The sequence below is a fragment of the Nothobranchius furzeri genome, chromosome 10, assembly GCF_043380555.1.
Source record: "Nothobranchius furzeri strain GRZ-AD chromosome 10, NfurGRZ-RIMD1, whole genome shotgun sequence".
Taxonomy (NCBI): domain Eukaryota; kingdom Metazoa; phylum Chordata; class Actinopteri; order Cyprinodontiformes; family Nothobranchiidae; genus Nothobranchius; species Nothobranchius furzeri.
The window spans coordinates 69,308,312-69,333,520 of NC_091750.1; the positions used below are offsets into that span (position 1 = coordinate 69,308,312).

General features: G+C 43.8%; 2 pseudogenes; both read left to right on the forward strand.

The window, feature by feature from the left end:
• The window catches only part of LOC139072047 (uncharacterized), a 47,774-nt pseudogene extending 32,198 nt beyond the window's left edge, over nucleotides 1–15,576 (forward strand).
• An 87-nt stretch (nucleotides 15,577–15,663) lies between these two features.
• LOC139072282 (UDP-glucuronosyltransferase 2A3-like) lies at nucleotides 15,664–24,036 on the forward strand (annotated as a pseudogene).
• Nucleotides 24,037–25,209: the final 1,173 nt, after the last annotated feature.

Here is a 25,209-nt window from a genome sequence, read left to right on the forward strand (position 1 = left end):
GTAGCGTGTTTAACTACATACTAGAATCAACACTGTTTGCTATCAGCTTTGTTAGATTCTTAGAAAAGATCCAGACAAGTTAACAATGAAGCATCTATTATATATAAATATCTAGGATATTATATATTCGATAGAAGTTCATATGCCAACGAGCTTGGTCTATTTTTAATCCAAAGATTAATGTTTAATTTAAGATAATTAAATTTAATAGCAAAAGTTTATTTATTTAATCAGAAGTTTAAAGGAATCTTTGCTTTTTCTTAACCAAAAATATGCACCATTCTGTGTTTCATTTCAAAGAAGAGTCAGGTTTTTAAAGTTAAGAATTTATTACTAACACTTAAAAAAATGACAATTTAGAAATGACCATTTTTGAACAGACAATTTGATATTAAAACTTGTTTTAAAAAGCAAACCTGTGACTGGATGCTAAAATGAAAATGCGAGTTTTTTTGATGCGTGAATGAATCTTAGAAGTTTTCTTTCAGCGAGAGAAGCATTTCTGGGTGGAAAGTTATTTTGCAGCTAACTGAGTCGTTTCTTAGGAAGAACAACATCAAACACCATCTGTGTGCTACCTCACCCAGCAAGACGACCCTCTGTGTGGATCCGGAGGTCAAGGAGGATGTTGTCAGCCTCAGGGGTACTCGGTCCGGTAGAACCGATCCTCTGGTCCAGAGATGTCGCGGGTACACGGTATCGAGTGTCTGGCTTAACTCTGAAGGAGTTTTGCGTCAGCTGGTTACAGTGCGTTTATTCAGAGCGATCCTATCAGCGTGACAGAATGCTTAGTAGAGATTCGGGCGGCCGTCCCTCATCTCCTTGTATGGTTCAAGAACTGAACTTTTTGCTGCGGGATTCGGTTTTAACAAAACCCTCAGAACACGCCCACTCTCAGCATCAGAAAGCTTGGTCATGAGTAAAGACGTGATGGTTTTACCCTTTACCCTGGATCCCTTCCGAATGTGGCTGGTTAACGTGCAAGATGACCTTCTGGTTTAATGACCACACATTACGGATTATCAACCATAACTATTATTATACCCAAAGCATAACAAGTCATTTCAGTAATTAAAATACATTTATACTGAATCAAGAGATTATTTATGATGGTTGTAATAACAGTAATAAAGTCAAGAGTTTATTAAAATTATTATTTAATATTATTATTGTGAAACTTGAAGTGTCCTTCATCTTGGGACGGAACAGCAGCAGATAAAGATGGTTTCAGCAGACATCACGGCTCCTGGCGTGGTTAATCTGTGGGGCAAAGCTACAGAACGACCCAGCTTGACCCTGCTGGGAAAATGTGTCCTTTGTCACAAATTAGAGGCCATTCATGACGCTACAACAGGAAATTTAGAAAGAGAAACAGGGTTAAGGTTAGGATGGAGGCGAGGGGAAGGTTAAATCGCTAGAGGTTAGAGGTTAGATGTCTTTGAAATGTTCGTTTTACCACGGGCGTCGGAAAGCGATGCTCTGACACAGCGCGTCGCCTCCCAGCGCGTCGGAAACAAACGCTCGGTCACCCGTCGTCAGTTTCGGCCGCTTCGGGTGTGAGAATGTGTTGCTTAGGCAGAATGCTCAGAACTCTATGATGTCACAGAGGCCGCAGCAGAAATTGTCATGTGCCGGGGTGAGTGCTCCTCTCATTTTTGTTCCATCTTTGAGCTGCTGTGTTTCAGGAGAGGGAGGCTCCAGCTGCAGCTCATTAACTATCAGCAGGTCCAGCTATAAGAGGAGGAGAAGAACACATCTCAATGCCGGATGATTAACTTGGTAGTTCCAGCCCTTTGTGTCTCCAGGTTAACTCTATTTATTTTTGGATTTTAGAACCCTTGTAGATATACTTGTGCTTACCGGTTCCCAGGATTTTTGGATCGTTTTGTGGGCCTTACCTTGACTCCTCAGGATCTCCTTGGACTTCTGAAGCTTTTGGAGCTTCTCTGGTTTTCCTGTGGCTCCTCTGATTGACTACTTGGGCATCTCCATGATCCCGCTGGATTACTTACCTGTGCCCCATAAATCTCCTGGATGCAGCATTCACCGTTCTCCTCTCCTCCCTGCCGGCCCGCTCTCCTCGCGCCCGCTCTCCTGGACACCCCCTCTTGGATTCACCCTGGTGTCGGTACAAGATCTGCTCAGGTGCAAGATTGGTTCGGGGTACTTCGACTGCCGATGACGTCAAAGTAGGTGATTGGCTGAACATGAACCTTACGGAAATTACTTAATCACGTTACGTTGTTATCACGTTACATTGGTCCAGGAAAATTTTTCTGTTGGAAAGATGGACAACTTTTACAAAGAAATCCATCATTACCTCTTTGAAAATACACTTTTAGCATAGAGCTGCATGTATATTAGGGCTGAATGATTAATTGCATGTGCAATTAAATTGCAATGTGACAAAAGGAGATTTTCTAATCGCAAAGGCTGCAATTTGGCAGCGAGTGGTTAGCGCAATGCTAATATACATGGAAAAACCCATAGTAATGCTAATGCTAATATCACCGATTACATTATTACAAATTATGAATTAGAAAAGTGCCAAATGATTACATTTGGAGTCTAACAGAAAGTAAAACTACCATCAATCAAATAAGTACAGACAGGTATTTTAGTACAGCCAGAAAACTTTTAACTCCAGAGTTTTGGCTAGCAGCTATGAGCGTACCTGAACTACGCATGGACAAGACATCAAAAACTCTAAACACAAAATACTTCAATAAACGGGACACACTTCTTTCCGTCAAATTCAATTTCACAGGTGTTGCTAATACCTATGATCCTTCAAGGGATGTGCTCAAAGAGGAGTTCAACATTATGAATACAATATAGTGTTTTATTTTACAAATACCATTAAAAACACACTTACGTCGTGAGAAACATTATATTAATAACGAATCTGCTAAATTCTTTCCAACAGTATAAAGATGTGTAGTGCATTTTGTCCGAGTGGGTTTGCCGTACTTTGACATTATCGGCAGTCGAAGGACCCCGAGCCGATCTTGCACCCAAGCAGATCCTGTACCGACACCGGCACTCCACCTACCCTCCCCAATTCCTCAGCCCCCAGCTTCCAGTAAGTCTTAACTCTGCACCTTCCTAGTTCAGACTTACCTCCCTGGATTCACCTGTTCCTCTGCTCTCCCCTCCTCAGACGCTGCGGTTCCGTTGCAATCCCCATTCGACCTTATCCAGTGCACCCTCGGTTCCCGATTTTTTAAAAGTTAAATTCTTTAATTTTTCTAATTGACTCGTGAGTGGTGAATTCTACATGTCTTGGGTTAAACTCGTCTCCAAAACCATGTCAGAATCATGTCGTTGTGAGTCTGTGTATTTGTTAGCAGCTCTGCCCTCAGTCTGCCAGGCAACAGCATTTGTTGCATTTTTCTAACAGGAAGTGGGAGCGGAGAACGACTGGTTGGGGGTGACTTGCTCTTTAATATGTCTCTCTGCATCTTAAATTTATTTTGCTTATAAGACAATTAGTTTAATATCTGGGTGACCAACCAAGAAAGTATTATGGTTTGGTCGGTTGATGTCACACAATGGTTCTCAATCCAGGGGGGCATTTCTCTAAACGAGCTCAGAACATCAGGGCTATCCTGATGAATCCCTGATTGACATATCAGGCTGCATGCTTTCCTAGCATCTCGACGGTTGGGTCTGCAGGATGGTTTTTTTTTTCTAATCTTCAGGGAATGTCAAAGTTCTACAGAAAGTACTCAAGCGTTGTCAGAAATGTCACAAAATCTGTCAGTAGATGTTGTTTGGAATAAACGGGAAAAATAGAACCCGATCTTATCTTTAGCAGCGCGGCATCACGCCTCTGAAAATTGTCGCGCCATGGTTGGTTTGAATATAATGGAGTATATTTGCAGCGGTGCCGTTCTGCACTGCTTTTGCTTCCAGTGTGCAGCAGGACTCAGTCTGGAAGGTAATGAAAATGTCGAGAATAAGACTGCTGAAATGTATTTTTGTGACCGTGATTTTGTGCAAAGAACTTCATAAATATGTGATGAAATACGTCTCCACCCATATACTATATGTGACAGTGTGAGCATCCTGTCACAGTGTCCCGATTGATCATGCGCCCTGGCGTCTTGGCCAATGGGATGGACCTTTGGCTGACTGGTTAGAGTGTATGACTTTCACCCAGGAGTCTGGGGATCGAATCCCGCCCTGGCCCTCGCTGCTCCACCTTGCCACATATACATCAATGCCACACCTTGCCACATATACATCAATGCTTGTCCAATACTTTAAGTTTCAGAGGAAAAGGAAGTCGTTCATTCAGTCAGAAAGGCAAACGTAGGACAGAGACAAGGCAAGGAGCGTAATTACACAACCATAAACAATCCTGCATCCCTACAAAACAAAGTGTGTTGTCTTGCTGTTAAAGAACAAACGTCTGATGCCCTGATTTTAGTTTGTTTCTAAGAAAAATAAAGGCACATGGTGATTGATCCGGTTACTCAGGACAACCAACATTTTCTTTTTTATGTGGTGAGAAATGTATAAAACTAGAAAATCCAGTGATTATTATGCAAGGTAACACAGAACTGATGATAAAGAGTAAAATGGCAGAAAATTCAGATTTTATTCCTACAAATTTGTGACTAAAATGAGGCACCCCTGCTTCTTACAGCTGTTGTGTTGGTGTTACAGCGCCCCTTGTAGGAGAAAAGTGGAGTTTACAGCACCTGCAGGTGGTTTGAGATGGACGGATACAGCACCACTCTTACTCCACTGACATAACAATGTAACAAAAATGTCAGGAAATAAAGTCCTGGTGCGTTTATTTTTTATTAAAATAATTTATAAATTTATTGTTACATCAAAACACAGTAATGTTTTTCCTGTTTAAAACACACATGTTGATAAAATTGTAAATGACTCTCTCTGTGTGTGTGTGTGTGTGTGTGTGTGTGTGTGTGTGTGTGTGTGTGTGTGTGTGTGTGTGTGTGTGTGTGTCATTGCTGTGGAGTTGTACTTATCAAATTATGCCACTGTAACTCAACACCAACCTGTGCTGCACATGCATACTGCACCCTAGTGGAGGATCTACAGATCAGTAAATGAGATTTTTATACACTCACCTAAAGGATTATTAGGAACACCTGTTCAACTTCTCCTTAATGCAATTATCTAATCAACCAATCACAAGGCAGTTGCTTCAATGCTTTTAGGGATGTGGTCCTGGTCAAGGCCATCTCCTGAACTCCAAACTGAAGGTCAGAACAAGAAAGAAAGGTGATTTAAGCTTCTTAGGTGTGTTCTTGCTGTGTCTTTCTAAATCCATGCTTTCGTTCTTTTTAAACACAGAAACAGTTTTGTTTACCTGTTTTGTAGCTACAGTTTCGCCGACGGCTGCCGGCTTCTTCAGGCTGACGCTGATGGTGGCGCGTCACTTCCTTCTCCGTTTATCTGCGGGCAGCAGAGGACGTTGTCGCCCTCTACTGCCCTAAACCCTAAACATAAACACATACAGGAAACCAACACACACAGACCAATATCTATTATGGACATCAGAACACCCTACCATACACAAAATGTCAGTAATCAGAACATTATATCACCGAGCAAACATAATAACAGAAGAGAGAGACCGTAAACAAGAAGACAAACACATACAACACGCTTTAAAGACCTGCAGATACCCGACATGGGCGATAAACAAAGGAAAACAACAAACAAAAACAGAAAGCAAAGAACAACCCAAAAAAAGAACCAGAAACCCAGAAAGACAAGAACCAAAACCAGTGATAACCCTACCATACATCAGAGGCATAACGGAAAAAATAAGAGCAACAATGAAAAAACACAACATAAACACACCAACAAAACCATACACAACAGTTAGAAACAGACTAGTACACCCAAAAGACAAAATATCAGCTGGACAAAAATGTGGAGTCATCTACTAAATCCCATGCAAAATATGCAATAAAACATACATAGGAGAAACCGGACGCCAACTCAATACACGGACAATAGAACATAGAAAGGAGTGCGAGAAAGAGGCAAATCGTAAACACACAAGAGCAGCAAAAGAAGAAGCAGAAAGTACAATAAAAAAGTCAGCCATAACAGATCATTGCTTAAGAGAAAACCATATAATGGACTGGGACAACACACGGATCATAACCACTGAACAACAAAAATACAGAAGATGGATCAAGGAAGCAATTGTCAGAAAGGCTTATAGTTATGACTATAGTTATGGCAGTTCTAGAAGATCCATGTGTAAAGTTACCCCACTCTTATTTTGGTGGTCCAGTTTGTGACATCACTTCCTCTAGATAGTCACTTCCTGTAAAGCCGTTTCTACCATTTTGTCCAAGCTGTTGGTGATGGCAGACAGCCTCGTGTGCGTTCATGACTGACATACCACACGGAACCACAGAAATGTACAGATGTCCATACTTCAACTGTCATTAAATACGTAAAACTGTCTCTCCGTGCCCTGCTCTCTGACCGGAGCCCTTATCTTGAAGATACTGTCAGATCAGCAAATAACTTCCAGAGTTCCCACTCTATCACATGGTCCTTCGAGCCGGATCCACAGTCATCTAGAGATATTATGGAGGAGCTAGGACAACCATCTGCAGACCCAGCAGTGCGTTCTAGATCCCAGCGGGAGAGACAACTACCAACGTATTTGGAGGACTATGAAGTTGGATATCAACCTCAACTTCTCCATCATCCATCAACCCAAGCTCCAGCTGGGCATGAAGCTCATCCTCCAGATCAACCTGCAATGATGACAGCTGCCATCACTGGAGCCATACCTAGCCTACCTAGTAGGAGAGCATCATCAGATCAAAGCCAACCTGTCTCTCAGCGCAGTAAAGCTAAGACCCAGGGCAGCGCCAGTTCGTCAAAAAGGAGGTCAATCATTGATGGGTTATCTGACATACAGACAGCCATGTTGGAGGAGAGAATAAAGCGCATGGAGTTGGCAGAGGTGCAAAGACAGATAATGGAGGAAAGTCTGATGGATGAACAGTACCAGCATCTGGACCAGCAAGCTCGGGATGCCCTCAGAAGAAGAGAGGAACTCCTAAGAGAACAAGAAATACAGAGGCGTAAGCTTGATGAAGAGGCAGAAATAGCATTAAAGGCAAAGGAGGCTATTACCAGACGGCTAATGCTGCAACGTAAACTAAAGGAAAAGGAAATAGAGTTAGAGAAAGCGACTCTCATTACATCCCTCCTGAAGGAGGAAACGAGCAGCTCTGTTGCCTCAAGACCGCAAAGTGGAGATGAATCCAACAAAGGGTCCCCAGCTGACGTCATGGGAGTACCACCACCCTCACAAGGTGCACATGGACCTGCACACTCTGCTCCTACAGTTATTGGCCCTCCACCAGCCTTTACAGCAGCAGTGCCTAATCCTCCTGTCTCAACAAGCCAATTAACAACTAGAGCTTCACCTGTCCTTCAACCGCAACCTCCTGCCATGGTAAACCTGCCGACCCAGCCACAATTCACATACTCCACGATAGCTCCGCCCACCACAGCACATACCATCCCTCAGCCTGGTACGACACTATCAGTTGGTGCTATATTACCTCGTGCTGGACCACCAGCCTTAACAGTGCAGTCCACTGCTCCCCTAAACACGCTACCAGCAGTCTATAACCAGGCTCCACATCAGCATGTACCCTGGTCTTATTCACAACAACAGCCAGTACAACCTGATGCAGCCCTGCAGCATCACTCTCCTCCCAGCATACCACCTTTGCCACAAGAGACAGCTCCTCCTCCAGGCTCAATCGCTGCACCTAGTACAGACCTAATGGAGCTATTAATAGCTACTTCATATGGACTTCCTAAGCCTGCTTTACCCTACTTCACATCTGGAAGAGAGGCAGACTTTGCACTGCTCAAAATGGCTCTAGATAACCTGCTAAGCTCACATGCTCACCTCACCGAACCATTTAAATATCAAGTGTTGTTGCAGCATTTGAAGCTGCCTAGTGCTCACAAGCTAGCACAAGCCTTCATGTATGACCCGAAACCATACACATCGGCCCTACAGGCACTTCAAGATAAATACGGGCAACCCCGCCAGCTTGTGCAAAGTGAGCTAGGAGCCATCCTAAACTTACCTCCAGTTAGGTTTGGTGATCCAGATGGATTTGACAATTTTGCCCTCTCAGTACAAGCTTTAGTAGGCATGCTCCGATCGCTAGAGGGTGAAAATGGCTACGAACTTAAATGTGGCTCTCATGTTGATAGGCTACTTAACAAATTGCCCGCTAACTACAGAGACAGCTTTGTTGAGTATAGCTTGAACCGCGGCATTCTGACAACTGGCACTAATAAGACTTATACCCTGTCAGATTTCTCCACATGGCTCCAGTTGAAATCACAAGCCAAGCGAATCGCCGCTAGAGCAGCCTACATGTGTCTAGATCAACCAAAGCTGAGGAATCAGAAGAAACCTCAGGGTCCTTCATCCAACGTGTACTGCAACACAGAGAGCCAGGCTAAAGCCACACCTCCAGATCCAGCTGGCCATATAAGATCACCTAAGCCTAAATCAGGTCCTAAACCTTACTGCCCTTATTGTGACAACAGAGGACATTACCTGAGCCTGTGTCCTAAATTCAAAGCTCTTTCAGCAGCTGAAATTGCCACATGGATCAAACACAGAAGCTGCTGGCGCTGCGGCAGGAATCATGCACCTGAGGATTGCACTCTAAAGAAGCCCTGTAAATTATGTAAGCAACAACATCTTACTGTGCTGCATGATGTGTGCCCTCAAGAACCGAAGAAGGTGTTAATGGTCAACGCTGCTTCCAAGACGGTCTACATCAACCGTCCAAACCGCCCAAATAAAGTCATGCTCAAGTTGGTCAAAGTATGTCTACACAATGCTGATTATTCCCTGGAAGGCTTTGCTATCCTCGATGACGGGTCCGAGAGGACTCTTATCCTCCCATCAGCAGTGCGACGCCTCCATCTGACTAAAAAGCCTGAAAACCTTCCCCTGCGCACTGTCCGCCATGAGGTGATTCACCTTCAGGGAGCAACAGTTTCATTTGAAATATCCCCAGTCCACACTCCCAAAGTAAAGAACAGCATTCACCATGCCTTCACTGCTGATGAACTAAGTCTCTCAGAGCACAGCTACCCTGTAAAGTCACTCATGCGAAAGTACTCCCATCTGGGAGGACTTCCACTTCCACTTGTGGACAGAGTGCAGCCTTTACTTCTTATTGGGTCTGATTTCCCTCATCTACTCATCCCTAAGCAACCAGTAATAGCTGGCCCACCTGGGAGCCCCCTAGCAGTGTGCACTCCTCTTGGTTGGACATTACAAGGCCCAGCCAACTTCAGTCCTGTTTCTGCTGACCACCCACACTGCTACTTCACCATGTCTCCCAACTCAGAGCTCCAGCGCCATGTAGAACGTCTTTGGGAAGTTGACACCTCGCCATATGTGAACATAAAGACTGCCACACGTTCTAAAGAGGATCAACAGGCTGTAGACCTGTTAGAGCAACGCACCACTAAAGTGGAAGTGAATGGAGTGACTAGATATGCTACTCCACTTCTCAGGCGCAAGGATAGTCCCCTCCTCTGGGCATCAAAGAACACATTGCTCCCACAGCTACGTAGTACTGAACGCCGTCTGGCTAAAGGTCCAGCTCTGGCAGATACCTACTGTCAAGAAATCCATAAACTTGAACAGTTAGGTTATGCCAAACCTCTTCCTTCAGCTACAGTAGACAGCTCCCAGGAGTCTTGGTATCTGCCTCACCATGTTGTCCACCATAATGGAAAGGCAAGAAAGGTCTACAAGGTGATGGCCACGCAGTATGACCCACTGGGCTATCTTATCCCATTCACCACTCAAGCCAAGATCCTCATCCAGGACCTGTGGAAAGTGGGAGTCGACTGGGATGAGCAGATTCAACCCAAGGCTCTACTGGAAATATGGACACAATGGGAGAGCGAGCTGGTCTACCTCCCACAAGTGGAAATCCCAAGATGCTATGTTCCAGCAACCTTGGCCCCTGAAGTGCCTAACAGACAAGCGCACATCTTCTGCGATGCCTCCGAAAGAGCTTACGGAGCAGTCGAGTATATTCAAACTCTCTATAACCAGGGCAATGTTCACGTTGCATTTATAATGGCTAGATCTCGTGTTTGCCCTCTAAAACAGCTGTCAATGCCACGCCTTGAATTGTGCGCAGCTCTAGCCGGAGCTCAGCTGGCTAAGGTCACAATGACAGAGTTGTCATTCTCTCCCCAGCAGATAACACTCTGGACCGACTCAGCTACAGTGTTGACATGGCTGAAATCAGACTCAAGTCGATACAAGGTTTTAGTTGGAACGAGGGTCGCTGAAATTCAAGAACTTACCGAAGGGTCAACTTGGCGGTATGTCAGCACCTCTGATAATCCAGCAGATTACCTTACCTGCGGGAAGACACTCCATGAGCTCAGTCAGCCCAACCCGTGGAGTCAGGGTCCACAATTTCTTCACCAGCCTACTGAAACCTGGCCAGAGCTACAAATGGAAGTAGCTCAGGAAGAAGATGAGGATGAGCTACGCAAGACAGTGTTTTGTGCAGCAGCTACCTGTCCTTCTCATGAAGTGGATGTTACTAACATTGACAACTGGGATGACCTCGTTAGAGCCACTCATATGAGCCTTCACGGGGCGGCCAAAGACCTGGTGAGCCCCACCATGACAGCTGCAGATGTACAAGAAGCTGAACTACATCTCCTACGACAATCCCAAAGTGAGACCTTTCAGGAAGAGGTGAAACTCCTTGCCGTGGGGAAGCCCATCTCCAAACAAAGCCGCCTAATCATGCTTGCTCCTGAGTATGATATAGCTGTCGGGCTGATAAGAGTGGGAGGCAGGCTGCGAAGAGCAGATCTGGATCTAGATACCATGCATCCAATTATCCTTTACCCGAAACATCATGTTACCAGGCTCCTCATCAAGAAATATGACAAACAGCTCCTGCATCCGGGCCCCGAGCGTGTATTCGCTGAAATTCGGAGAAGATACTGGATCCTACGTGGAAGAGAATCTATCAAACGGCATCAGTACAGCTGTGTGGAATGTCAAAAGTGGCGTGCTAGTCCTGTAGTCCCACAAATGGCAGACCTTCCCCCAGCAAGACTTCGTCTATACAAGCCACCTTTCTGGTCTACTGGAGTGGACTGCTTCAGCCCTTACAATATCAAGGTGGGTCGACGCATGGAGAAGCGATGGGGGATCATCTTTAAATGCACGACAATGAGTTGTGTGCACCTCGACCTGCTGGTTCGCCGTGGCAAACCCTTTGAAATCCTAGCAGACAGAGGGACCAATTTCCGAGGTAGAAGGACTGAACTACAGACCAGCTTCCAAACTTTAGAGGATTGTCAAGACATGTCCAGGCTCAGACGGTCGAGTCAGGGCAGCTGAAGTGAGGATAAAGGGACAGACTTATCTTCGACCAGTTGTGCGCCTGGTGCGACTGCCAGCTTGGGAAGATGAAGATGACTCTGGCTAAACACCTGATAAGACTTTCCTCTAGTTTTCGAATTTATAACTAAATTCGGGGGCGGCTTTGTCAGAAAGGCTTATAGTTATGGCTATAGTTATGGCAGTTCTAGAAGATCCATGTGTAAAGTTACCCCACTCTTATTTTGGTGGTCCAGTTTGTGACATCACTTCCTCTAGATAGTCACTTCCTGTAAAGCCGTTTCTACCATTTTGTCCAAGCTGTTGGTGATGGCAGACAGCCTCGTGTGCGTTCATGACTGACATACCACACGGAACCACAGAAATGTACAGATGTCCATACTTCAACTGTCATTAAATACGTAAAACTGTCTCTCCGTGCCCTGCTCTCTGACCGGAGCCCTTATCTTGAAGATACTGTCAGATCAGCAAATAACTTCCAGAGTTCCCACTCTATCACAGCAATAGAGATAAGGAGACGTGGATGTGGGACCATGAACAGGGACGACGGAGTTTACACGCTGGACCACGCATGGGACTGCATCGTCGGAGAGGGGAGAGCGGGCAGTAGAGGGCGACAACGTCCTCTGCTGCCCGCAGATAAACGGAGAAGGAAGTGACGCGCCACCATCAGCGTCAGCCTGAAGAAGCCGGCAGCCGTCGGCGAAACTGTAGCTACAAAACAGGTAAACAAAACTGTTTCTGTGTTTAAAAAGAACGAAAGCATGGGTGATTTAAGCTATTTTGAGCGTGGCGTGGTTGTTGGTGCCAGGCGGGCCGGTCTGAGTATTTCACAATCTGCTCAGTTACTGGGATTTTCACCCACAACCATTTCTAGGATTTACAAAGAATGGTATGAAAAGGGAAAAACATCCAGTATGCGGCAGTCCTGTGGGCGAAAATGCCTTGTTGATGCTAGAGGTCAGAGGAGAATGCGCCGACTGATTCAAGCTGATAGAAGAGCCTAACCCTCGTTACCACCGAGGAATGCAGCAAAGCATCTGTGAAGCCACAACATGCACAACCTTGAGGTGGTTGGGCTACAACAGCAGAAGACCCCACCGGGTACCACTCATCTCCACTACAATTAGGAAAAAGAGGCCACAGTTTGCACCAGCTCATCAAAACTGGACAGTTGAAGACTGGAAAAATGTTGCCTGGTCTGAGGAGTCTCGATTTCATTTGAGACATTCAAATGGTGGAGTCAGAATTTGGCATAAACAGAATGAAAACATGGATCCATCGTGCCTTGTTACCACTGTGCAGGCTGGTGGTGGTGGTGTCAAGGTGTGGGGGATGTTTACTTGACACACTTTAGGCCCCTTAGTGCCAACTGGGCACCTGAGCATTGTTTCTGACCATGTCTATCCCTTCATGACCACCATGTACCCATCCTCTGATGGCTACTTCCAGCAGGATAATGCACCATGTCATGAAGCTCCAATCATTTCTAACTGGTTTCTTGAACATGACGATGAGTTCACTGTACTACAACGGCCTCCACAGTTACCAGATCTCAACCCGATAGAGCATCTTTGGGATGTGGTGGAACGGGAGCTTCGTGCCCTGGATGTGCGTCCCACACATCTCCCAACTGGAAGATGCTATCCTGTCAATATGGCCGACATTTCTAAAGAATGCTTTCAGCACCTTGTTGGATCAATGAATTAAGGCAGTTCTGAAGGTGAAAGTGGGTCAAACACCGTATTAGTGTGGTGTTCCTAATAATCCTTTAGGTGAGTGTGTATTTATTCAAATAAAGGTCTTAAATAAAATACTTTATCTTCTTCTCTAAAGTTAATTACCGTAATTTCCGGACTATAGAGCGCACCTCAATATAAGCCCCACCGGGCTAAAAGCTGCTGATCTCTACTGAATTGAAAACGTAGTTTAACTGAACGTAACTGAACCGATCAGTATGAAACAAAACAGAAAAGTTATCGATTAGTTTATTCATCTTCCTCTTGTGCACTGAAACCATTAAAGTCCTCTTCTTCAGTGTCGGAGTTGAACAGCCTCAGAAGAGCTTCATCACATATTTCTGTGGCGATGTCGGTGTCGCTGTCCGTGTTGCTGTCATCATCCCGGGTGAAGCTGGCTTGAATGAGTTCTTCCCGCTGCCGTCTCCAGCGCGGAACCATGGATTCATTCACACCAAGCTTACGTGCGGCAGCACTGTTTCTCTCCTTTACTGCCAAATCGATGGCCTTCAACTTAAATGCGGCATCATATGAACTCATACGTGTAGTTACCATGATGAGGGGGTATGGATTTGAAAAAGATTCTTCGTCGTGCTGGCTGCTTGCATGTGCTAAATTAAAATGAGCACTTTCTTCGATTTCCACTTTTGACTTCCACCTGTTTCACTTCCTGCTAAAACGCCCCCTGGTGGCAGGTGAAGAAAACCTTCAGTAAAGCCACACCTCATTATAAGCCACATGGTTCAAAGCGTGGGGAAAAACGTAGCGGCTTATAGTCCAGAAAATACGGTAAACTTTTTCTCCCGTCATCAGGTCACCCTAAAACTAGAGCTTTTATCACTCATGGAGGTGCAAACGGGGTTTATGAGACCATCTATCATGGCGTTCCCATGGTGGGAATTCCAGTTTTTGCTGACCAGCCAGACAACATGCTGCACATGAAAGCCAAAGGAGCTGCAGTTGTTGTGAAATTAAACTCACTGACATCTGAAGACCTCAGAGATGCGATCAACACCGTCATCGATGACACAACGTCAGATTTTTTAAATTCCTGCACCAAGTCTGTTTTAAAGATTTTAAAATATTGTTTTGTTTTTGGTGATGAGTCAGCATTACCTTTATTACCAGAATAAATATTTCCCTTCAATTTCCTGTTTTCGTGGTAAATTTTTACTGTATGGCCCGAAAGAGTAACCTAGCTTAAATGTACAAAACTACAAATGTGCCTTTCATTATTCCCAGTTTGTGAGATAAAAGTTAATCTCTGACAATACATTATGAATAACTCTTTATGTTAACTTGTTTATCCACAGCTACAAAGAAAGTGCCATGAGACTATCCAGAATCCACCACGACAGACCCATGAGTCCTCTGGACGAGGCGGTTTTCTGGATCGAGTTCACCATGAGGCACAAAGGAGCAAAGCACCTGAGGGTCCAGGCCCACGAGCTCACCTGGTAGCAGTATCACAGCCTGGATGTCCTGAGCTTCCTGCTCTCTGTGGTTCTGCTGCTCCTGTTCCTCCTCGACAAGACCTGCAGGTTCTGTTTCCGGAGGTGCTGCTGCAGAAGGAAGACCAAGAGGAAGGCTGAATAACAAACTCAGCTCAGGTTTATTCAAGTTAAATATTGAATAGAAAGGCTGATTTAATATAGATTTTAATCGGTCTTTTGACCACTGACCTCTTGTGTAAAAATAGGGAAGTAAGAAACTGTTTAAAAAAAGGCAAAAACAAAAGTGTTTTGATGTATTTTTTATCTTCTGTGTGATCAAATAGGGTTTTGGGTTTTTATTATTACAAAAAAGGAAAAGGAAAAACATCAGTGTCCAATGTTTTCACTTCTGAATAAATGGTTTGTACTTCACAATTTTTTGTTAAATTCTGACCATTTAGTTTTTGCTCAAGTTTCAGTAACTTCTGTCAAAATGTTTGGAAAAAATATCAAACAGCCGGGATTAAACCCGCAACCTTCTGATTACTGAACGACCCGCTCTCCCTCGGGAGCGACTGCTGTCCAAATGACTAGTTATAAATGACCTGCACTTGTGAAGGGTTTTCACGTCGGTGTGTGGAGGGAATTTGGGGTCAAATGTCATGCTGCACCTGAGAAGTGATATTAGTGGATTTATTTATGGTTTTATTAGTAATGTTTCTTCATGTCTTCATGTTTCATTTAAATGTTGTTCGGAGGGACCGGCGTCGCCTGCGTATGGCAGACTCGCCTCTGTCAGGACGCCCCAGGGCAGCTGTGGCTACAGTGTAGCTCATCACCACCGGGGTGTGAATGGGTGAATGTGTTGTAAAGTGCCTTGGGGGGTTCCAGGACTCTAGAAGGCGCTATACCAAATACAGACTATTTACCATAAATGAACAATAAAGTTTTATCTCAGCTTGTTGATTATTGTGTAACAGAGATCTCACAACCACAAATTACTGTTTCACCAAAATAAATACCAACAAATCTAATATTTTATTTCTACATTTAAAAAAAAATAAGAAAACTGCAGAAAGTCCTAAAAAGAGAGTTAAAGTTAAACGTGACGTTTGGGAATCATTGCAGAATTCAAACAGTACAGAGTATGAAACACTGCTATCCAGAAATAAGCCTGAACAAGTACAACACATTTAGTTCTAGGTTTTATTTCCCATAAACCTGCAGGGATAGAAACACAAATAAGTGAAAGAAAATCAAAAGGATATGCACTCTGAGTTCAAACATTAATGTTTTGTACTTTAGTACTGAGAGAAACGAGTCAGAGTTCACAGTTAATAAGTATCCGTACGGCACATCCAGTATAAAGTTCACAGCTGGATTTCCCACAGACAGACGTCCACCATGGAGCTGCGCGTGCGTCTCTGCCTGCATCCTGCTGCTACTTCCTGTAACATCTGGAGTAGATGGAGGGAAGATTTTGGTTTGGTACACCGAGGCCAGCCACTGGATTAACAGGAAGCTGCTGCTGGAGACGCTGGTGGACAGAGGACACCAGGTGACCGTCCTGGTCCCGAGCACATCCATGTTCATCAACAGCAGTGAACCCTCCCGCTTTAATTACCAGCCTTTTGATGTCTCCGTCTCTAAAGAAGATTTTGAGAATTTATTGGCTGAATTCATTCAATTCAACATGTATGACATGGACCACATGAACTACTTTCAGCTTTACATCAAATACTGGAATTGTTCAAGATCAACACTGAGATTTCCCTCCAGTTTTTGGACGGTGGTGAAATCAGAGCCCATCGTGAAGAAGCTGAGGAAGGGAAACTATGACGTTCTCCTGGCTGATCCCATCTATTCTGGAAGCAATTTAACTGCTGAGATCTTGGGCATCCCTCTAGTCTTTTCTTTGAGATTTTCGATAGCAAACAACTGGGAGAGACTGTGTGGTCAGCCACCTGCTCCACCTTCCTACGTTCCAGGTGCGGTCAGCAGACTGACAGACAAGATGAACTTCTCAGAGAGAATGTGGAACTTCTTCTTCTACGTCCTGCAGGACTTAGTTCTGGATCAGTGTGTGTGGAAGAAGGTGAGTATTGCTGACTAGAAAATTACGTAATGGATTTCATCGTCATCACGAACATGTTTGTTTTCTCAGGAACACCCACCAGTGCCTGTAAGATGATGGGTAATGCTGACATCTGGTTGTTGAGAGCCTACTGGGATTTTGACTTTCCCCGTCCATTACTTCCCAACTTCAAATTTGTTGGAGGGATTCACTGCAAACCTGCTAAACCATTACCAAAGGTGCTCTTTCCATAACTGTACACCAAAAAAATCATAGTTAACCCTCTCAGGCTCAAAACAAGTTTTGATAAAAGGGCAAACAACTAAATCCTTCTTCTGAGAGTAAAAATGCTCATGAAATACGTACGTGGAGTATCCAGGTAGGTAGGTTTTAACGTTGCACATCTGCAACGCCTACTTCCAGAGGGTTTAATCCTAATGTAAAGAATAAGATCTGAAAAAAAGATCTACAAAATAGACATCTTATTAGCTGTTTTATTGAATAAAAAAGCAAATTTTGATTTAAAAAAATACAATTTTCTGCTTTAAAGAATTAAAAATCTCTGTTCCTGCAGTATTTCGAAAAGTTTGTCCAAAGCTCTGGAGATGACGGCATCGTGGTCTTTTCTTTGGGATCTATTGTCAAGAATCTGACCATACAAGGCAAACATGATCGCCTCTGCTCTCGCTCAAGTCCCACAAAAGGTCAGAAACGGGGGAATCTACAGGGGGGCTCTGCTGTAGAGCCTTGCCCCCGTGGGTTAATTAGATTTTTTGGATTGCGCCACTTTGACAATGTGCCGTGCGCAGGACGCAGTTGCCTGGAGCGCATCAAAGATCAGCGCTGTTCCTCCTCTCTGCTCAAGAATGCCCCAAGAGTTCAAACAGATCCACAGCCCTGGGCGTGGACGTCGAGGGCTTCGTAATTCTAGCTCTGCTCGACATTTTCTTCAACGTGACACAGCCCCCCCCCCGTTTCTCATTTACGTTGTTTTTGACAAAAACAGCTCTGCTGCTCCAAAATGATGCATTTTAAACATTGGTGTTGTGTTATTGTAATACGTTATAATTGAGATAAATAATAAAATATGACAAAAAATTCAAAATGTGGGACAAAAGGACTTATAAGCCAACATTTAGAAAAAAAAAGACATTTTTCACATTTTCTGAAATAAATACGTTGGTTCAGGTTAAAGTTCATTTTTATTACATATAAAGTTAAAGAAAGGGGCGTTCAGGTGCTGCTGTTAATGTTAACACTGGAGCGTCGATGGTCCAGACTGAGATAAATGCATTAAAGTTAGGCTCCGCCCATTTGGGTTACTATGACCACCAGTGCCTACTACTGCTCCTTCTTTCACCCCACCCACGTGATCCTTTGAAGTGACGTCATAAAGGCTCAGAGTCCTATTATCTAGCATCAGCCGGCTCCCACTTCATTAGCAGCCGACTGCTGGTGTGCGACACATCGACTCTCTGAGACAATCGTCTTTTACAACCTCAAACCTTTTTTCTGAGTTTGATAAAAGACCAAGAGCCTCTAGAATCATGTCTATTCTACATTTTTCATCTGAGGAGCTTCAGCGGGAATTATCTGGGTGTAAACACCCCAAAATTTATTTTTCCCATATGGCGCTCTTGGAGAAAGTCCAGTCTCAGCTTTTAATCACGGAGAAATGGTTAAGTGATGAAAAGCAGCAAACGTTACAAGCAGAGACTGAATTGGAAAAATACAACGACATAATTACCGTCCTGGAACAAGAACTGGACGTTTATCAAGACAACGCAGAGACCTGCAAGGTCACCCTGCAGGCTTTAGAGACCAAACTGAAGAAGAAAGCAACTGTGTGTGAAAATCTGCAAAATCTTTTAAAGCAGGAATCCCAGCTGAGACGTAGATTTGAACAGGGGAAGATAAACGACCAGATTAGGAACGAAGTTGATCAGAAACTAAGAGAAGAAATTAGTGAACTGAAAGAGCGTCTGGATTACTACCAGCTTAACGCTGAGACCTGCAAAACTACAATTCAGGCTTTGAAAATTAAGTTGGAGGAAAAACTAAATGTTTCTGAAAGTTTGCAAAACCAGTTAGGACTGGAGTCAGAGCTGAGACTGCAGCTGGAAGAGGAGAAACAGAATAAAGACTCGCTCACCGAGGCTTTACATGAACAAATCAGAGATTTAGAGATTATAAACGGTGTTCTGGTAGACGAGATGAAAAGTATCTTCTCTGAGACGAATGAGGCAGAGGAGACGCTTTCTGAGGAGGACGGAGAAAAGGCTTCTCTCTGTGGGGAATGTGAACCCAGTTCAGAGGACGAAACTCAGCTGGGACCCAGTCTCAGATTAGCTGAGCCAGTCCAGCAGGAGTCGTCTGGATGTCGGCATCCAACTTTCGATTCCCTTTTCCAGACAGTCGGCTCCGAACACCTACGGCTGTCTCGCCTGGACACAAGTCTCAGTGACCAAGCTGAAATAAGCTCAAAGGTAGAGAGCGAGTGTAAAAAATCCCGAACTCTGATTGATGAACTCAAACAGAAACTGGATTATTACCGAGGTGAGGCAGAGTCCTGCAACAAAATGATGCAGGAGGTAAACTTACAGCTGAAGGAGAAAGATAATCTGCTGGAAAACCTCCAAAAGCGACTCAGACGGGAATCTGAGCTGCTGAGATCCAAGTTTGATCAGCAGCAGAAAATCCAGAACAAAGACAACGTTTATGAGAAATTAAAGGTAGAAATGAGTGAACTAGAAGAGGGACTTGATTACTACCAGAGTAATGCAGAGACCTTCAAAATTACAATTCAGACTCTCAAAACTCAGCTGGAGGAACGAGAACATCTGATTGAAGACCAGCAACAGCGTTTAAAACAGGAGTCAGAGCTGAAAGTCCGGCTGGGACAGGAGATTCAGAACAAGGACTCGTTCAACGAGGACTTAGAGACACAAATTAGAGATCTGGAGAAAATAAACCATGATCTCTCAGAACAACTGGAGACCTTTAACTCCCGGAATAACACGCCTGAGCCAGACGAGAAGCTGTCTGAGGAGCTGGAAGCCTTCACGTACCAGCTGGTAGAGGAAGCTTCTCTGTGTGAACCTCAGGAACAAACTTCTGAGAGTCTGGAGCCTGACGAGGATTACGAGATGGGACATGATGTTTGCTCTCCACCTGCAGAACAGATAGATTCAGTGGAAGCAAGCAGAAGTCTTCATGAAAACGAGCCTTCTCCCAAAGACAGCGTTCCACAAACAGTCAGGAACCAGAATGTTTCATTGTGGAGGCGCTTCAAGAAGTTTCTCACTCCGGCGTGTCTACGGAAACATAAAGTTAGGCCTTAAATTAGCATCTGACCCCCAAAACACTCGGGCTTCATGATGACGTCACCAGTTTAAACCCCAGCTGTGACCTCACGAAAATTAGCATTAGCATTCTCTAAATTTAGGCATTTTTGTGTGAGTGAGTGAGTGAGTGAGTGAGTGAGTGAGTGAGTGAGTGAGTGTGTGAGTGAGTGAATATCTAATCTTAGATGCAACACCCCTTTAGAGCACACACAAGCACAGCATAAAAAAAAGGGGCTTCCTGATGGAGAATTAGTTCCCCATCATGAATGCGTGGGTTTACTCCGGGCGCTCCGGTTCCCCCCACACACGTAGGGTTAACTAGTGACCCTAACGTGTCTCTGGGTGTGAGTGAGTGAGTAACTGATGCAGCTTTCTTTAACATAGAAACATGCTTGCTTAGTGTGGGGATTGCTGGAAAGCCTCTGACACAAAAAGTGGGTGACTCCATGCAATCTGCTGCGTTTCCTTAGGTAGAAAACCTTTAAATGACTGGAACAATGAGCTGAACTCAAAGCACTTTTTAATCAGTAGAATTTTTTTATTTTTTTTTCCGGAACTGCGCTGCTCTGGGTGGTTGCATGTTGGAGTAGCTCTGTTGACTTTATGTAAGTTTTGCCTTTTCTTGGACTTTTTTTCTTCTAGTTTCTCAAGAAAAACTTTAGTTTTTTTTTTTGGACATTTTACTTTTCTGTTTCTAGTGCTGTGAAGCTTTGAGGATTTTTACTGCTATTTTTTCCCTTTTTGAGCATTTGTTATGATGTGTAACCATGGCAACAAGCTGGTTTACAATCGGGAGCAGCTGATTAACATTGGGAAGGCTGAAATAATACCTCAACTGAAGCCACAAATCCCAAATGAGCTAAAACGCCCAAACCATCTCTTCCATCGATCATAATGGGCAATGTGAGATCACTGGCCAACAAGATGGATGAACTCCAAGCCCTTTCAAGGACTCAGCCAGAGTATCGGCAGTGCAGTGTTATGTGCTTCACTGAGACGTGGCTGCAGGACCATATCCCCGATTCCAGCGTCTCTCTGCCAGGATTCCTGACTGTACGAGCAGACAGAGATCTGAAGAGGAGCGGGAAAAGAAAAGGAGGTGGAGTGGCAGTGCTTGTCAACAACAGATGGTGCCATCCAGGTCATGTTTCAGCGAAATGTCGTCTCTGCAGCCCAGGTGTTGAACTCTTGGCAGTAAGTTGTCGCCCATAATATTTGCCAAGAGACAGAAATACTCAGATGACTCTGCAGTTGTCGGGTGTATCAGAGATGGACAGGAAGCTGAGTACAGAGAGCTGGTGGAGCGCTTTGTGGCATGGTGTGGAAACAATCATCTGACCTTGAATGTGAACAAAACAAAGGAGATGATTTTAGACTTCAGAAGAAGCAGGGTGGAGTCAAACACTGTTTCCATCATGGGAGAAGAAGTGGAGGTGGTTAAGGAATACAAATACCTTGGAGTTCACCTGGACAACAGACTGGACTGGAGAAAGAACAGCGAAGCCGTTTACAAGAAGGGACACAGCAGACTGCACTTCTTGAGGACGCTTAGGTCCTTCAATGTCTGTAGCAAGATGCTGCAGATCTTCTACAAGTCTGTTGTTGAGAGTGTAATCTCTTCAGCCATCGTCTGTTGGGTTAGCAGCATCAGAAGCAGGGACCTGAAAAGCAGTGGCGGCTGGCCAGTAGAGGGCGATAGGGCGCCGCCCTCCCAGTTTCCCCAGTGTTTTTAATTTTTATTTAAAAAAAAAATAAATAAAATTAACAATAATCACATATTCTAAGTTAATTGTGTGTTTTGTAACAAAAATAAATCATATATATATCTATATTGGTCTCTGCCGATCTCTGCCGGTCTCTGCCGAGGGGTGGAGGCTGTGTGCTGTTTTTCAATCGCCCAAACAAGACGGGACCAGTTGTCCAATTGCTGACAAGAAAATCAAAGGGTAGGAATGGGAATGTATCCAATCAGCGTCAACGTTGTTTCAGAAGCATGATGGGCGATAGAGCTACCGCCAAGGCTTTCGTTGGTGTTCGGTAGAACTCGGAGAGTCTCGACTCCAGCACGTTTTTGGTCGTGACTCGTGACGGTCGTGACGCAGACGTAGACATGGACGCCAGTGCGCCTACAACCAGCAGCATGGAGACCGGATCTCAGCAGCCACTGAATTCAGTTCGGTCTCTTCTCCAGTATCCGTTCGAGAGGAGAACTATGGTGGAAAAATTTAATGTCAAAGAGCTTGGACCAGATCAGCCCGACGTAAAGATAAGCCAGCAGGACAAGGAAAAGGGTAAACTGTACACACGACGCTTCTCCCAAAATTGGTACACCAGGAAGCAGTGGCTAGCTGGATGCAATCACGCTAATGCGTTATTTTGCTTTCTGTGTTTGTTATTCAAAACGGCTGGGATCCACAGAAGGTGGATGTGGAACTTGTGTCTCATTGGGGACCCCATTCATTCTCTGACTGAGGAATGCAGCGCATCAGTGCAGCAGCCAACAAAGAAACGGAGGACGTTTGGACAGGGAGAACAGCAGCTGGGTGCAGAGGTAAGCTGTACATTACATTTCTGTAAACAAGACAATCAGAATCAGAAATCCTTGGTTGTCCCACAAACCGGGACATTTGTTTAATAACATGTACATTGTTTAATGTGCAATAACTGTAAAAACACATTTCAACACACATACTTATTATACATATTTAATCATGTAAATGTGTATTTCAAGTAAATTTGTACATACATCAATCTGATTCCATTTTACTTGTTACACTTCTGCTGCAGCAAACAAATTTCCCAGCTTTTGGGACAATTAAACATTTCTGATTCTCAATGAGATGTTTTTACATTTGAAGTAAAAACATCTCATTGAGAACCAGAAATGTTTTATTGTCCCCAAAAGTGGGAAATATGACATTTGTAAGAGGATACTGATGACATTATTGCCTATGAAAGTGTTTCCACTTTCCATAAGTCCTAACAGTGTAAATTTCTGGCATTTTGTCTAAGTAGTGTTTACTACCATTACTGTAACAGTGACCTGTTCATAATTTTTCGTGTTCACTCAAATGTTGAAATTAAACAAAATGGTTTTGTTACTTGCCTCTTGCATTGCCTATTTACCATTTATGGTCATGTTATTTTATGTGCAATTTAATGCAGTATTTTTCAACCTTGGTCCGCAAGGCAGTTTGCCAATAGTCAGACACACCTGGATTAATCAGTTTGTCCAATGATGTAAGACAGGAAATAAAAGAGCTGTGCTTAATTCAGGAAATAGTGAAGTTGTGCACAAAGCTCAGAAAGCACAAGTTTGTTTAAAAAAAAATAGCACAGCCCCACCAAAAATATTTTTCACCAGCCGCCACTGCTGAAAAGGCTCAACAGCCTAATAAAAAAGGCTGGTTCTGTTCTGGGGACGACTGTGGAACCACTGGAGGAGATAATGCAAAGAAGGATTCTCCAGAAAATCAAGAAAATGATGGACAACCCTGAGCATTCTCTTCACAAGACTGTCCGACAACAGAAGAGTGTCTTCAGTCAGAGGCTTCTTCAGTTTCGCTGCAACACTGACCGCTACTGGAGATCCTTCCTGCCAACAGCCATTGTAATATACAACAACTCTTTGATGACTTGATTATTATTATTATTATTCTGAGCTACTACAGCAATCAATTTCCCTCTGGGATTAATAAAGTATTTTTGAATTTGAATTGAATTGAACTGGAACGCTGGCTCTGTAAAGGGCTCTGAGACGACCCTTGTTGTGGATTGGCGCTTTATAAATAACCTGAACAGAACTGAGCTGTGGGGAGCAGACATGTAGAGCCAGGCTTTGACAGCTGGACGTGTGAAACTAAAATGTTGAACATGAAATAAAAATGTAAGTAATTAGATATCTTAGGCCAACACATTCTCACACCTGAAGTGGCTGAAACTGACGAACGGTGACCAAGCGTTTGTTTCCAACGTGTTTAAAGGTGGCGCGCTGCGCCAGAGTGTCGTCTCCCAACTCACGTGGTAAAACGGACATTTCACCAACATTTAACCTTTAACCTCGAGCTGTTTAACCTTCCCCTCACCTCCATCCTAACTTTAACCCACTTGAGCATGCAAAACTGTGTTTCTTGTTCTATCGTTCTTCTCAAACACAGTTAACGGTGTAGCGTGTTTAACTACATACTAGAATCAACACTGTTTGCTATCAGCTTTGTTAGATTCTTAGAAAAGATCCAGACAAGTTAACAATGAAGCATCTATTATATATAAATATCTAGGATATTATATATTCGATAGAGGTTCATATGCCAACGAGCTTGGTCTATTTTTAATCCAAAGATTAATGTTTAATTTAAGATAATTAAATTTAATAGCAAAAGTGTATTTATTTAATCAGAAGTTTAAAGGAATCTTTGCTTTTTATTAACCAAAAATATGCACCATTCTGTGTTTCATTTCAAAGAAGAGTCAGGTTTTTAAAGTTAAGAATTTATTACTAACACTTAAAAAAATGACAATTTAGAAATGACCATTTTTGAACAGACAATTTGATATTAAAACTTGTTTTAAAAAGCAAACCTGTGACTGGATGCTAAAATGAAAATGCGAGTTTTTTTGATGTGTGAATGAATCTCAGAAGGTTTCTTTCAGCGAGAGAAGCATTTCTGGGTGGAAAGTTATTTTGCAGCTAACTGAGTCGTTTCTTAGGAAGAACAACATCAAACACCATCTGTGTGCTACCTCACCCAGCAAGACGACCCTCTGTGTGGATCCGGAGGTCAAGGAGGATGTTGTCAGCCTCAGGGGTACTCGGTCCGGTAGAACCGATCCTCTGGTCCAGAGATGTCGCGGGTACACGGTATCGAGTGTCTGGCTTAACTCTGAAGGAGTTTTGCGTCAGCTGGTTACAGTTGCATTTATTCAGAGCGATCCTATCAGCGTGACAGAATGCTTAGTAGAGATTCGGGCGGCCGTCCCTCATCTCCTTGTATGGTTCAAGAACTGAACTTTTTGCTGCGGGATTCGGTTTTAACAAAACCCTCAGAACACGCCCACTCTCAGCATCAGAAAGCTTGGTCATGAGTAAAGACGTGATGGTTTTACCCTTTACCCTGGATCCCTTCCGAATGTGGCTGGTTAACGTGCAAGATGACCTTCTGGTTTAATGACCACACAT